Genomic DNA, 13,814 nt, shown 5'->3' with positions numbered 1-13,814 from the left:
TTAATATTAGTTAGACCTCTCAAAGTCACTTGACAGCTTAGCAAGCCCCTAAAAAGACTTAAGACAAAATACTTGATACTTTGCCTTGCTCTATCACATTTTCTCTAGTACAGTTAACCCCTAAAAGCTCTGCATCCGACACATCAGACACTGAATGCTGTAACTCAGCACCCGATAATTTGGACGGATAGAGCTGGGTCGGAATACACACAGGGTGTCAGCTGTAACTAATAGCTGACTTCTCAGTGTAACACCCCCGGTTGGTGGGCTCTGATCGCGGGTGTTTAACCCGTTAAATGCTGCGGTCAGCGCAATCTGTGACAGGATCTTAAAGGCACAGTGTCAGCCTATGCGTAGGCGGACAAAGCTAATACCCTGCAATACATCAGTATTGCAGAGTATTATCATGAACAAGCAATCAGATGATTGCTTGTTCATGTCCCATGGTGGAACTAATAAAAAAGTTAAACAAAATTGTTCTTAAATAAAAATAAGTTAAGAAATTAATAAAAAAAAGTGTAAATCATAACACAAACCCCACATATATAGCAACACAGCGTCCATAACAACCCGTAGATTTAAAAAAGATAATTATTTAACCCACTTGATAAACAACGTATAAAAAAAATGTTAAAAAAAAAACAAAAATTATTATTTTTACCCATTTCATCACACAAAAAATGCATTATGTATTATATATTATGTCTCGCAAATAACAAGGCATCAACCATCTCGGTAGCCAAAAAAATAAAAATGTTATGCCACTTGGAAGAGGACAATACAAAAATTATAGATTGTTTCCTATAAGGGTTTTCTTTGGCAAATTTAGTAAAACGTAAGAAAAGTATGGTATCCCCATAATCGTATTGACCCATAGAATAAAGATAACATGTTTATTAGGCTATATGGTGAACACCAAAATGGTAACACTGTAAAAAGCATCATATCCCATAAAAAGAAATGGCCCCATTAACGAAAAAGCTAAAATGTTATAGCTATATAGAAAACTAAAATCCTGGCAACTGCACGGCACTCCTTCCCTTCTGTGCCTCGCTGTGCGCCAATAAAACAAGTGGGGGTATCTGTATTAGGGAGATATTGCATAACAAAATTTCAGATGGGTTTTCTCTTTATCTTTTGGAAATGTGTAAATTTTAGGGCTAAATGAACGGATTATGTACTTTTTATGAAAGTTTATGAACATTTTTTTTCCTAAATTGGAAGGGATGGGAGTTTAGAGTGGTCTTGTTAAACGGTTTAGGAATTATATGGCCTTACGACCACAGTTTGTATGCATGGGTGGGCAGGTGTTGGAAACCTTAGTCTGTAATGTTGGAGCCTCCCAAGGGACGGTCCTATCTCCGTTCTTATTCTCATTGTATTTGTCCAATTTCACCTATGAACATTATTGAAATGTAAAGAAGACACATGGGAAATTTAGGTAGTAGAACTATCTGCCTGCAAACAAGATCATTTTGAATTTTGAAAATGGCAACATTTTCAAAAAATTCATCATTTTATCTTGTTTTTAATATAAAAACACAGAACTTAAAGGGGTATTCCCATCTGGGCATTTACATTTAATTAAACTCATTTGCCATGTGTAAACATTTCTTCAATTGGATGTTAATTAAAAAAATGTTCCTGTGTGAAGATAATTTCTCATAAATGTAGTTATGTTGTCCCGTAGAAACCAGATAGCTTCCTCGGATATGACCACGTCACACTCTTGCAGCAGTGGCCAGACATGCCGGACCACCAGGATTCAGCAATCATTACCACAGGACGGCTGTGCGACATGTAGTAACTCCCGGACATTTTATATACAATAACCTTTTGTTTCTTTGTGCACTCAATCCATCAGAGGTGGTCGTATCCGAGGAAGCAATCTCGTTTCTAAGGGACAACATGACTACATTTATGAGAAATTATCTTCACACAGGAACATTTTTTTTTAATAACATGTAATTGAAGAAATGTTTATATATGGCAGATCAATGAAACTGAATGTGAGTGCCCAGATGAGAATACCCCTTTAACAGCCAAAATTTACCACTAAAATGAAGTACAACATGTTAGGAAAAAAACAATCTCATAATCGCTTTGATTAGTAACAGTGTTCAAAAGTTGCAACCATATAAAGCGACACATGTCAAAATACAAAAAACGGGGCTGAGTCTTAAGCTACAAAATGGATGCGTCTTGAAGGGGTTAAAACAGGAAAATGTCCTAAGTCAATATATATTGACATATATATATACACACACACACACATATACATACTGTATATTAAAAAAAAGGGATTTCAAAATTGCCTTCTTAGTGACATCAGGTACTGTTGGTACTTGTAGATGACTTATTTGTTTAAGGTACTTCAGCCAAGCTTCATTCTCATAGTTAATTGTTCATAGCCTATAATAGGAATTTCAAAGCACATACGGTATGTACTGAAACCAGGGTCTGACCTAGGTTCTGGTGATATGATGATCTCTTTCAAAACACAGGAAAGGGCTTCTCATATTGCAGGGTCCTATTAAGCAGTAACAGAAGTAATAGACAACTTAAGTAATCTTTCTTTTTTTAAGATATTTTCTTACAGATTTTTTTTAAATAAGAATATTTTGTATCCGCTTTTACTGGCATGTTTTATCACAGCGGAGATGTCATATGGAATGAATACATTGCAATGGCTATTTTGCCTTTTTGACAACTACTTTGTGTATGACAATATCATACACACGCTTATACACACTGAAAACTAGTACAATTGTAAAATACAAATAGTGTATTTTCCCAAAGAAGTTGAATCGCCTAAAACGATGGTAAAACGATGCTAGTGTAGAAACATAATGCAAACATGCAAGTAAAATTGAATTAACTATGTTGCTTACTATGATAAATGAAGCTAGCCAGAAATATTCAGTGATAAATAATCTAATTAAACTTTTCCCTTGCAGATTTCCCTATTGGATAGTTACATTTTAGAGCTGAAAGAATACTTTTCTACCAAGCAGCTGATTCAGTGTTGCATAATACAGACAGAGGAATTCAGTTTATGACTAACAACGGGTGATTACTCTTTTGTTGAACAGAACATGCTGTATTTTTGTACAAATTAATTTGGCATAGTTTTATCAGATTTTAACGTGACAAGAGTAAATTTGTGTCATGTACTACTACAACTCCCAAAATATATTACTTCTAAATATAACAGGTTTTCTTTAAGATACAGTAAAATGTGATTTAGTTTGATGAGGTCAAATATAATGGAAGAGAATACCACTGGATTATTAACTTGCCGGTCTTTAATCCCAGTATTTAACTCCTTTGTGACCATGGGTCATTGGTACCTGAATGTCCAGGTCATATTTTGCAGTTCTGTTATGATTTTTTTTCAAATGAGAATATATTTGTAACAGTTTAGCATATCAAAACAATTTTACACATGACACGTGTTCACAAGATACTGTATAGATCAGCGGTGGTGAACCTATGGCACTGGTGCCAGAGGTGGCACTCAGAGCCCTTTCTGTGGGCACCCGGGCCATCGCCCTAAAGCACCAGACAAGACTCAAATAATCTTTCTGCAGTTCCAACCAACTTAAAAGATGCTGCTTTCAGTCATATTTTGATACTTACTTCGCTACTTGGGACTGTAGGAAGAGGGAGAATTATACAGGGTCAAATTATTTTTGGAGGATCTCTTGCTGGCCACACGATTCTCTGTGTACAGAGGGAAACTGTAAAGAAGGCTTCAAAAAGACGGCGGCGCCGCCATCTTTCCATGGATTGCCGCTGCCCGTGACATCATCTGACGAAGACCCGAAGCTACTTCGGGTTAACCCATTCATTACAATGTGCTGTCAGCACATTGTAATGTATGAGTAGTAAAATCCACATATAGTGCCATACTGTAGTATGGCAGTATATGATAGGATCGTACAGACACCCTAGGGTTAAAGTACCCTAGGGAGTCTGGAAAATAGTAAAAATAAAAATTAAAAAAAAGTGAAAATAAAAAAATTATAATAAAAAACCCTAAAAATTCAAATCACCCTTTCCCTAGAACTGATATAAATATAAATAAACAGTAAAAATCATAAACACATTAGGTATCGCCGTGTCCGAAAATGCCCGATCTATCAAAATATGATAACGGTTTTTCACTGCGTTTAACCCTGTAACGGAAAATCGCGTCCAAAGTCGAAAATGGCTCTTTTTTGCCATTTAAAAAAAAATTTAAAATTCTATAAAAAGTGATCACAAGGTAGTACAGTCCTAAAAATGATAACTTTGTAAACGTCATTAAAATCCGCAAAAAACGGCACCACCCACAGCTCCATATACCAAAGTATGAAAAAGTTATTAGCGCCAGAAGATGGCAAAATCCCCCCAAAAATTTTTTGTACAGGAGGTTTTAATTTTTTTAAATGTATGAAAACATTATAAAACCTATACAAATTTGGTATCCCCGTAATCGTACCGACCCAAAGAATAAAGTAGACATGTCATTTGGGGCGTACAGTGAAATCCGTAAAATCCAAGCCCACAAGAATACGGCACAAATGCATTTTTTTACCAATTTCACAGCATTCGGAATTTTTTTCCCGCTTCCCAGTACACGGCATGGAATATTAAATATCACCATCTTGAAGTGTAATTTGTTACGCAGAAAATAAACTCTCACACAGCTCTGTACATGGAAAAATAAAAAAGTTACAGATTTTTGAATGTGGGGAGTGAAAAATGAAAACGAAAAAAATCGAAAAAGAGCTGCGGCGAGCAGGGGTTAATTTTTGATTGGCACCTCGCGATAAATAAGCAGGGTTTTGGGTGGCAGTTTGGGCACTCGGCCTCTAAAAGGTTCGCCGTCATTGGTATAGATGTTTGTAGTGGGCCACTGACATATACTTATATAGGATTGGAAAACGAATATAGGCTCAATTTCATTCGCCCCAACAACAATAATCATGTATCCAGAACTAACAAACTGGATCTGGTGTTAGATTATAAAACATATATATTTTTATTGGTATGCTCTAAAAACTATTTAAAAACACACAACAATTTTGTGCTATTATCTTAAGCTTACTACAAATAATGGTGGCTTGAATGCTTCCTGTACTTTCCCAGGTCCGGGCTATTCAACACAGACTGGCAACAAGTCAATACTAAAATGTATATATGAGCGCACCCATGTTTCTTATACATACTCAGGATAACAAAATAACCTTTTTTTTTTAAATCAATGTGATTAACAAAAATACAGCATTTCACAGATATAATTCCAACCGGTCTACATCAGCCCTGGTATTTACAATTTTGGTTGTTCCGACTGTAAATTTTCTAACTTTGGACGGGCAATTCCCTCTAGCTTATCTTGTATTGTGTGGGAGGGGTCGGACTGGGGGACCAAGGGCCCACCAGTGAAATTGATTGTGGGAGCCCACCTCCTGCTACATGGGAATATTAAATGTACCATATATACTCGAATATAAGCCGAAAATGTATAGGCCAAAAAATGTGCTGAAAAAACCTAACTTGGCTCATACTTGAGTCTTCTCGGCAGGTCCTCTTCTTTCCATCGATGCTCCGGCTTCCGTCGCACACACCATGACGTCAGCTGCTTGCTGACATTATAGTGTGTGCATTGCCTCCGGCACAAACTATAGTGTCAGCGAGCAGCACCGTCAGCACCGCGCGGAGGACCCGGGAATATCGATGTAAAGAAGAAGACCGGCTGAAGGGCATCAGAATTTGAGTACAAATTTTGTTGTTTTCTTATATGCTGGGCATTCCGTGAGGAGGGCTATAGGCTATATACTGGAGGATAGGGGCTGCAGGCTATATACTAGGGCAGTGATGGCGAACCTTTTAGCGAGCAAGTGCCCAAACTGCAACCGTAAACCCCCTTATTTATTCGTGAGGTGCCAATCAAAAATTAAAGCAGCAACTTATTGCTCCATGTTCTTCAACACTTTCAATCATATTGGCCTCCTGAGGACAGCAACTTAGTAGAAATAAAAATTTGCATTATTTTAGTTTCTTTTCAGTGTCCCTCTGTACACAAAGAATCATGGGGCCAGCAGGAGGTCTTCCAAAGATAATTCAGCCCTGTCTACTCATTCTCCGTCTTCCTACATGTAGCGAAGCAAGTATCAGTTTTAAGTCGCTTGGAACTGCAGGAGGATTCTGTGTGGTGCTGTGATGGCCCGGGTGCCCACAGAAAGGGCTCCGAGTGCCGCCTCTGGCACCCGTGCCATAGGTTCGCCATCACTGTACTAGGGTGTAGGACCAGGCAGGCTATATACTGATGGTAGGGGCTGCAGGCTATATACTATGGGGCAGGGGCTGCATGCTATATACTGGGGGGAAGGGGCTGTGGGCTATATCCTGGGAGCAGGGGGCTGGCAGCTATATACCCATTATATGCGAGTCAATAGGTTTTCCCAGTTTTTTGTGTGAAATTAGGTGCCTCAGCTTATATTTGGGTCAGCTTATACTCAAGTATATACAGTACACTGAAAAATTGTGGTTCCCCTCTGATTTCCCCCCTCTTATTGTGGCCCTTTTCTTTTCACCCTCTAATTATGGCCCCCCTTATATATACCCCTCTTATTTGGGTCCCTTTTTATCCCCCCTCATTTTGTAGCCTCTCATCTCCCCCTCTCTTATTGTGAGCCCCCTGGTATCTCCCCCTCTTTTTCTGAGCTACTCTTATTGTGGGCCCCCGCTCATCTTCTTTACTACCTCTCATCTCCCTTCTCTTAATGTTACCCCTTGTATCTCCCCCTCATTTTCCCTCACCCTTAGGAAATGGGTCTCCTGGTGACAAGTTCCCTTTAACCTGCATGACAACAGAGTAGTATTGGTTTATTAGATCCATTTCTTCTAACAGTTTCCATCCATCCAAAAGGTGTTTAAAGTGAAGGCATTATGAAGACTATATCATCCTTGCTTTTTGCACGGGAAGGGCCTTTCCTGCACTGTTCCCATAATGGTATCAGAGCATCTTTCTAGATTAGGTAAAAACTCCATGGATCAATATCTTATTTAAAGATATGTTGTCACGGGTGCACCCGCGATCCCTGTCTCGGATCGCGGGTGCACCTGTGCCTCTCCTGGGTCCGGTGGCCGGCTTCACTCACCTTCCCCGGCTCCAGTGGCGTCCTCAGTAGCTCCGGCGGCACGGCGCGCATTCCCCTCTCCTATGGCACGCGCTGGCTCGCTAAGATTTAAAGGGCCAGCCATTAATTGGCGCTGGCCATTTCACTAATTCTATATAAGCCTGCCTCTTCCTGCAAGCCCTTGCCAGATCTTTGTGCCTCACAGCCTGAGAGAAAGCTATTCTGCAATTTGCCTGCGATTCCTTTGTCTCCTGCGTTCCTGTGTCTCCTGCGTTCCCGAGTCCCTCCAGTGTTACCTGAGCTCTTCCGTGTTCCCGTGTACCAGTGTTCCTCCGTGCTGCTGTCCTGTGCTCTGTGTTCCCGTACCCTTCTGCTTGGACCTCCTGTTGCTGACCCCGGACCGGACTCTGACGTTGCATCTCTGCCGCCTGCCCTGACCTTGTGCCTGGACTGCGACCACGTGCCTGTCACAGCGACTTAAAGGAGTTGTCCACCTTTCAATAAAACTCTCCATTAGATGTCTTTACATGTATATCTACTTATACATACATATGTACTTCCTTTGATAGCTTCAGCCTTTCCCTGTTGTCATCATGCTTTCATTTGCATTTATACAGAACTTTATGTTCCTGATCTCTTCAGTCCATTTTAATGGTGGCACCCACTGTGCCTTTCTTCCACAGTCCATCTCACTGACAGACACAGGGAGAGGGGAGGGGGGAGAGCAGGGAGAATGATTACTCTGGTGCTGCTGGCCCCTCCTATTCATCAGTGCTCAGACATGAAAACAAAAATCCATGGAGAGATTCTTAACAGCAGTAAAGTAAGTAGTCGGAATGCTGAGTCACTTGATGAACATTTAGGGATTATTATTAAGGCAGTAAAGGCACAAGGACAACTTATGTAAAAGAGTGCTCAATCCCTTTAAATCTCACTGCTTTTACAGTAAAGAAACCATGTATTCTTTGCAGACCTAACATAGGTATAAAAAGATCATATAGAAAGATCACTGTACTGTCCATTCAATTAATTGTGCATTATGAGTCACTGCATGACTTAGATGAAGTTTTACCACTACTGACTGACAAAGTGAAAATTGCAGAAATATAACCAAGTTGTTCTTGTTCTAGTGCCAGGATTAAATTTTACTGTGGTAAGGTCAGACATTGTTGTGCGTTTATATGTAAAAATTATCAAGGAGGACAAACTGCCCCACTACTGCATCTATCATATTCCTTATTTAGTTCAGTAATAGAATTCCTAAAAAGGAATATTTCCTCTTTCATACACTGAAAGGTTCTTATAGAAGAGGCTTGAAGAAAAAGCTATAAGTATAAGAAAACTTGGATCACTTGGCTGTTCATACAGTTTAGATCAAGAGTCAATGAACTATTGGAATTTGGCTTATATTTACTTTCCAGAAAATTACAACCCCCCCCCCATATTGATAATACATGGATATTTTCTAAATGAGGTTGGAGTTAGCCACTGTCAGACAACTTTGGTGGCAGCTTCCCTACCATAAGCAAAAGTACTAGAATTTAAGATGCCCATACCATATTTTTTGTAGATGGAGAAAGTTGACCCACTGGGCCACTTGGGACGATGACGTAAGCCAACACCTGGGAGCGGAGTCAAAGTGGCAAACAGTTTTCACCATAACCTGTCGCAAAGCAAATAAAACTTGCTGCAGCGTGATACCACCAGGTTGGTCCACAGGCGCGACTTTGTCCGCCTTGGCGGCCAAGGTGTAGTCCAAAGTCATAAGGCATGATAGTGGTCAGGGACAGGGAGTCAAGGATGTAGCAGTAGGTGTGGATGGGCAGCATGGGATCGGAGTTAATAACAAAACCGGGGTCACAACAGGAAATCTCAGAATAAAACATAGGGCATAGGTAACAAGCTTTCTCAATGGCTATGAGGCACAAAGATACAGCGGAGTGTGCAGGGTGAGGCCGACTTATCAAGGATTCTGGGAATGGGCAGCACCAATCAATGGTGTGCTGGCCCTTTAAATGTTTGGGAGCCCACGCCCTAGGAAGAGGGGACTGCCGGCGCAGGAACAAGGACAGGTGAGTCGGACTGCTAGGAGGCTGGAGCACAGAGAGGGGCACAGGGGAGCCCACGACGTGGGTCGTAGGAGCACCCGTGACACCTTGCACATCAGATGTAGGGCTATTCCTGACAAAATCAACAGACATTTATATAATATGTGTGAACATCTTGAATTCACCACACATTAGATTATATTTCTGCTGGTAATGAAGGGCTACCCACCTAGGTAAGAGATCCTCCTGATTTTTCTATGATATAGAAGTCTGTCAGTGGTTATCCTCCTTCCCATTAAAAAATAGAGGCTTGCTTAAGGTAAGAAAGACAATCAACTTACAGAAACTGAATAGTTTACCATGACTTTCCGCACAAGAAATCTTATTTGTAAGGGCGTCTTTAAAAACTATTGCCTGTTCAGAGGCAATTAGAAAGTAAAACATATATAAATAATGTAATCTTGGCAAATATTAACAACCCTAAAGACTTGGTTTATAAATAAGAGTTATGTTTGTCATGAATCATTTTTACTAGGAAATAAGGTTCAGTAATATCTAGTGTGAATGTATTAAATCCAAATACTTTTAGAATATGATATAAAATACGTTAAATAGAATGTAACTATATCATGACAGCTTTCTCTTAAGCCTATTGTAAATAAATACCTACAACAATAGGTAAACTTTCTGCTGTGTTGAGCACATATGTCTTCAATTGAAAGCAAAGCAGCTTGCCAGTTCTGAGCAGATCACAAGTCTGAACACCCAAAGGGGCTGGAATTGTGTTACCATAGCTACATGTCAAATAAATAAATGAGATACCTAGGGAAGCTTCCACATTCTTGTGGTCTGATTAAGTCATATTTACCGTATGCTTGTATAAAAGCAATTGAGTTTTAACTGCAGGCCCATAACAAAGTGTTCCATGTTTCCACACCCATATGGCACTGTTAAAGACATTCTGGGTGGAAAAATACCCTTTACTGTATTTATGCCATAAAACATTACATACAAAAATGTAATCACTCATGCTTACCCTCACCCCCTCCGAAGAGTTCCAGTATAATGCAGCCATTCGTCTAACTGTGCCTAGAAGTGTATGTGCTAAGGCAAAGTGTGACAGTAATAAAAACACAAAAATCTTTTAACATAGGATAAGATTCATTAGAATTCAGCTATTTCTTCCAGGAATAAATGATCTCTTTGCCAGGGTTTTGAGGACAGCGTACAGCTGTTTACCACGTAAGGTCTTAGAATGAAGGGTTGTCTGGGGTGTCCTCACCTTTGTAATCAATGGTTATTTAGTATAAATTCAAATGAAAAAGGCATTGGTATAATCTTCTTTCCTATAAAAAATTATAATTATCATAAATACAAACTACACACTAATGTAGCGATGGCAAACCTTTTAGAGACTGAGTGCCCAAACTACAACAAAGACCCGCTTATTTATCGTCAAGTGCCAACATAGAAATTTAATTAGTGATTTATACTGCCTGCTCTGTCACATCTTTCATTCATATCAGCACCCTGAGAATACCAATAAAGCAGAAAATAGAAGAAATTTGGATGATCATTGTAGTTTCCCTCCAGGGTCCCATAAACAGGAAGAATTGTCAGGGCCGGAGCAGGAGCTACAATGATAATCCAGATCTGTCCACACCTTCCCACTCCTCTAGTAGTCCCAGGTACAGCTGTCACTTTAAAATAGCAAGTTCTGTGCTGTCTGGGACTGTAGGAAGATACCTGGAGTCCTCTCTGGTGATGTCCTGGGTGCCCACAGAAAGGGCTCCGAGTGCCACCTCTGGCACCCGTGCCAAAGGTTCGCCACCACTGCACTAATGTATAGGTATCTACAAATGGTTCTTACAAAATCTACAATTCTTTTTACATATAAAAGGCTACAAGCTATGAAACAGATATAAAAAATATATAGTTTGCAAAAGTAACTATAAATTGTTCATTTTGCTGGGGTTTATACAGATTAAAGGGTAGTCGAACCAAGGCAAGATTCTTAAATATACTCAGGATAACAAAATAACACATTCTCTAATTCACTGTTATTAACAAAAATACAGCATTTCACACATATAATTCCAAACTGTGTCTCTCAGTCCTGGTGTATACAATTTCAGTTGCCCCAGGATCTGATTGTAAATTTTCTGACTTGGGATCGGGCAGGGCAGATTCTTTTCATGAATATCTTCTCCTATCTGCTGGCTGCAGTGCGTCTCTGCATCAGCCCCTCCCCCCTGCATTCCAAGACAAGCTTACACACAGACACTTCCTGCCAGAAAGCAGCAGTGTGAGGAAACTAAATCTACAAACTACAGATAAGATCTTTATAGCAGGGAAGGAGTTATAGCAGAGCTGACTGTGTGTGTGTGTGTGTGTGTGTGTGTGTGTGTGTGTGTGTGTGTGTGTGTGTGTGTGTGTAGCTAATATATAGCATATTGTGTGTTATATCAATCTCATGGATCTCATCATCTCTCATCTCTGATCTGTCTCATCTCTCTTTTTCTATGCGTCAGATACTAGTAGACTGTTCAGAAGCTAAATGAAAGTGTAGATAAACCTGTACCCTAATAATTTAAGCACATTGTCAGCACACAGCATCTCATAGCACTAGATGCATCATGAAGTGTCTGTTTAGACTGGAATTTTACACTGACCATCACTGAATTACAAGAGCTAAAACATAAATAAAACAGATTAAAATTGTAAATTAAGGGGTTAAAAATGATCTTTATTGTGTAAACTACAGGATTAAAATTTGAGAACTTTCTTTCATGAGAAAAGGACTTTAAGTAAATTATGCAAATTAAAAACTAACTTATGTTCTGTAAAATTCTACCTATTTGTAGAACTAATCCTTCAAAAATAACTGATAAAAATGGAATTGCAAAAGTTATGGCTGACCATATGAGGGCAGCATATGAGAAAAATCCATCTAGTGATAGAGATATATAAAAATAAGAACAGCTGTGAATGTATTTGATGTTTTCCTGAGCTGAAGAATAGAATTTTTGATTATTGACCTTGTTATAACCTTTCTAAATGATATGACTCATACTCGTTCTTAAGCAACCGCAAGCTAGTATACCTTGCTTTACCTTCAGTCTCACACATCTATCTTGCATTAGCTTTTGTAACATATTTTCACTCATTTTACTCATAAGTCATTTCACTCATTTTGTTTCAACCATCAAATATTAACTATGTTAATCCCCCTCCTTTAATAACTGTTTTGGAAATACATAAAAAAAAAATGTAACACCAGGGACAATGTGACACAGTGACACAGTGTCTGCCCCACAGTAGGTAATAGTCACACTGACTACCCACAGTAGCCAATAGTCCCAGAGCCTACCCCCAGTAGCCAATAGTCCCAGCGACTGCCCCAAGTAGTAACAGCACCTGCCCTACCAACCAGTAGTCACATTGACGCCACCAGTAGTGACAGTAAGGATCCCTGTAACCATTGCCACTAGTCACCGTGCCTGCCCCAGTAGCCACTAGTCACAAAGCCTGCCCCCAGTAGCCACAAGTAACAATGCTTGCCCCCAGCAGCCACTAGTCACAGTGCCTGCCCCCAGTAACCATTAGTCAAAGTGCCTGCACCAAGTAGCCAGTAGTCACAGAGCCTGTCCCAGTAGCCACCTTGATGCACCCAGTAGCCAGTAGTCACAATGAAGCCCCCATAACCAGAAGACACAGTGATGCACCCAGTAGCCACAGTGCCTGCCCCAGGAGCCGCTTGAGTGCCTCCATCCAGTAGCTACTAGTTGAAGTGCCTTTAGCCAGTAGTCACAGAGCCTGCCTCAGCGGTCACATTGATGCACCTAGTAACTAGTAGTCACAGTAATATACCCAGTAGCCAGCAACCACTATAACGCCTCTAGTAGCCAGTAGTCAGTGAGCCACTCGGATTCCACCCAGTGATGGGCCTGGTACAAAGCTCACAAAGATGGGCTTCCAATCCTTTTAACTGCCAAGACATTTGTTTACCCAGATATAAAAAAGGTGCTGCATGCTGAACTTTTGAAAGGGGCCAAAGGGAACCGATAAAAGGGTCTTTTTAGTTTTAATTTTAACACTGCAGTGTCCATAAATGAAGGATAGTAGTAGTAGTAGTAGTAGTAGTAATGTGGAAATAAAAGCAGTAGTATTATGCAGTGCCTATATATGCAGGATAGGAGTAGTAGTATTGTGCAAGAGCCACATTTGCAGGATAAGAATATAATGTGCAGTGCTTACATATGAAGGATAAGTATAGTAGTAGTAGTAGCAATTGTAGTAATGTGTAGTGCACATATTTGCAATATATGAGTATCAGTGTTGAAGTGTTGTCTTCGACTGCTTGTATTTTATTCTCAGGCTGCTGGTGACGTCAGCTGACAGTCTGCAAATCTTGCAGCTGTACTTCACTCCAGCCGGGTGTGCAAGTCCTAGCACGCATGCGCAAGATTACAGATTACATCAGCCGTAGTCTGAGTGATACCCGGACAGGACCCGATTGCAATTAAAAAAACCGGGGGCGTGCATAAGTTACCAGCAGCTGGTGCCAGGAGGTGTCTCTGCATCATTTGCATAATTTTTAAAAGTCCGTTAATTTTAATTTTTTTAAAGTATGTTAGAG

At 40.0% G+C, this 13,814-nt stretch overlaps 1 protein-coding gene across 2 annotated transcripts in view; it reads right to left on the bottom strand.

Annotated features, from left to right (window-relative positions):
* The window catches only part of AIG1 (androgen induced 1), a 147,303-nt gene that overhangs the window by 46,688 nt on the left and 86,801 nt on the right, over positions 1 to 13,814 (bottom strand). The gene's annotated exons all lie outside the window — the stretch shown is intronic.

This window comes from Engystomops pustulosus, chromosome 3 (assembly GCF_040894005.1).
Source record: "Engystomops pustulosus chromosome 3, aEngPut4.maternal, whole genome shotgun sequence".
Taxonomy (NCBI): Eukaryota; Metazoa; Chordata; class Amphibia; order Anura; family Leptodactylidae; genus Engystomops; species Engystomops pustulosus.
Note: the sequence above shows the minus strand (reverse complement) of the source record. Positions and strands in the feature narration are given on the sequence as shown.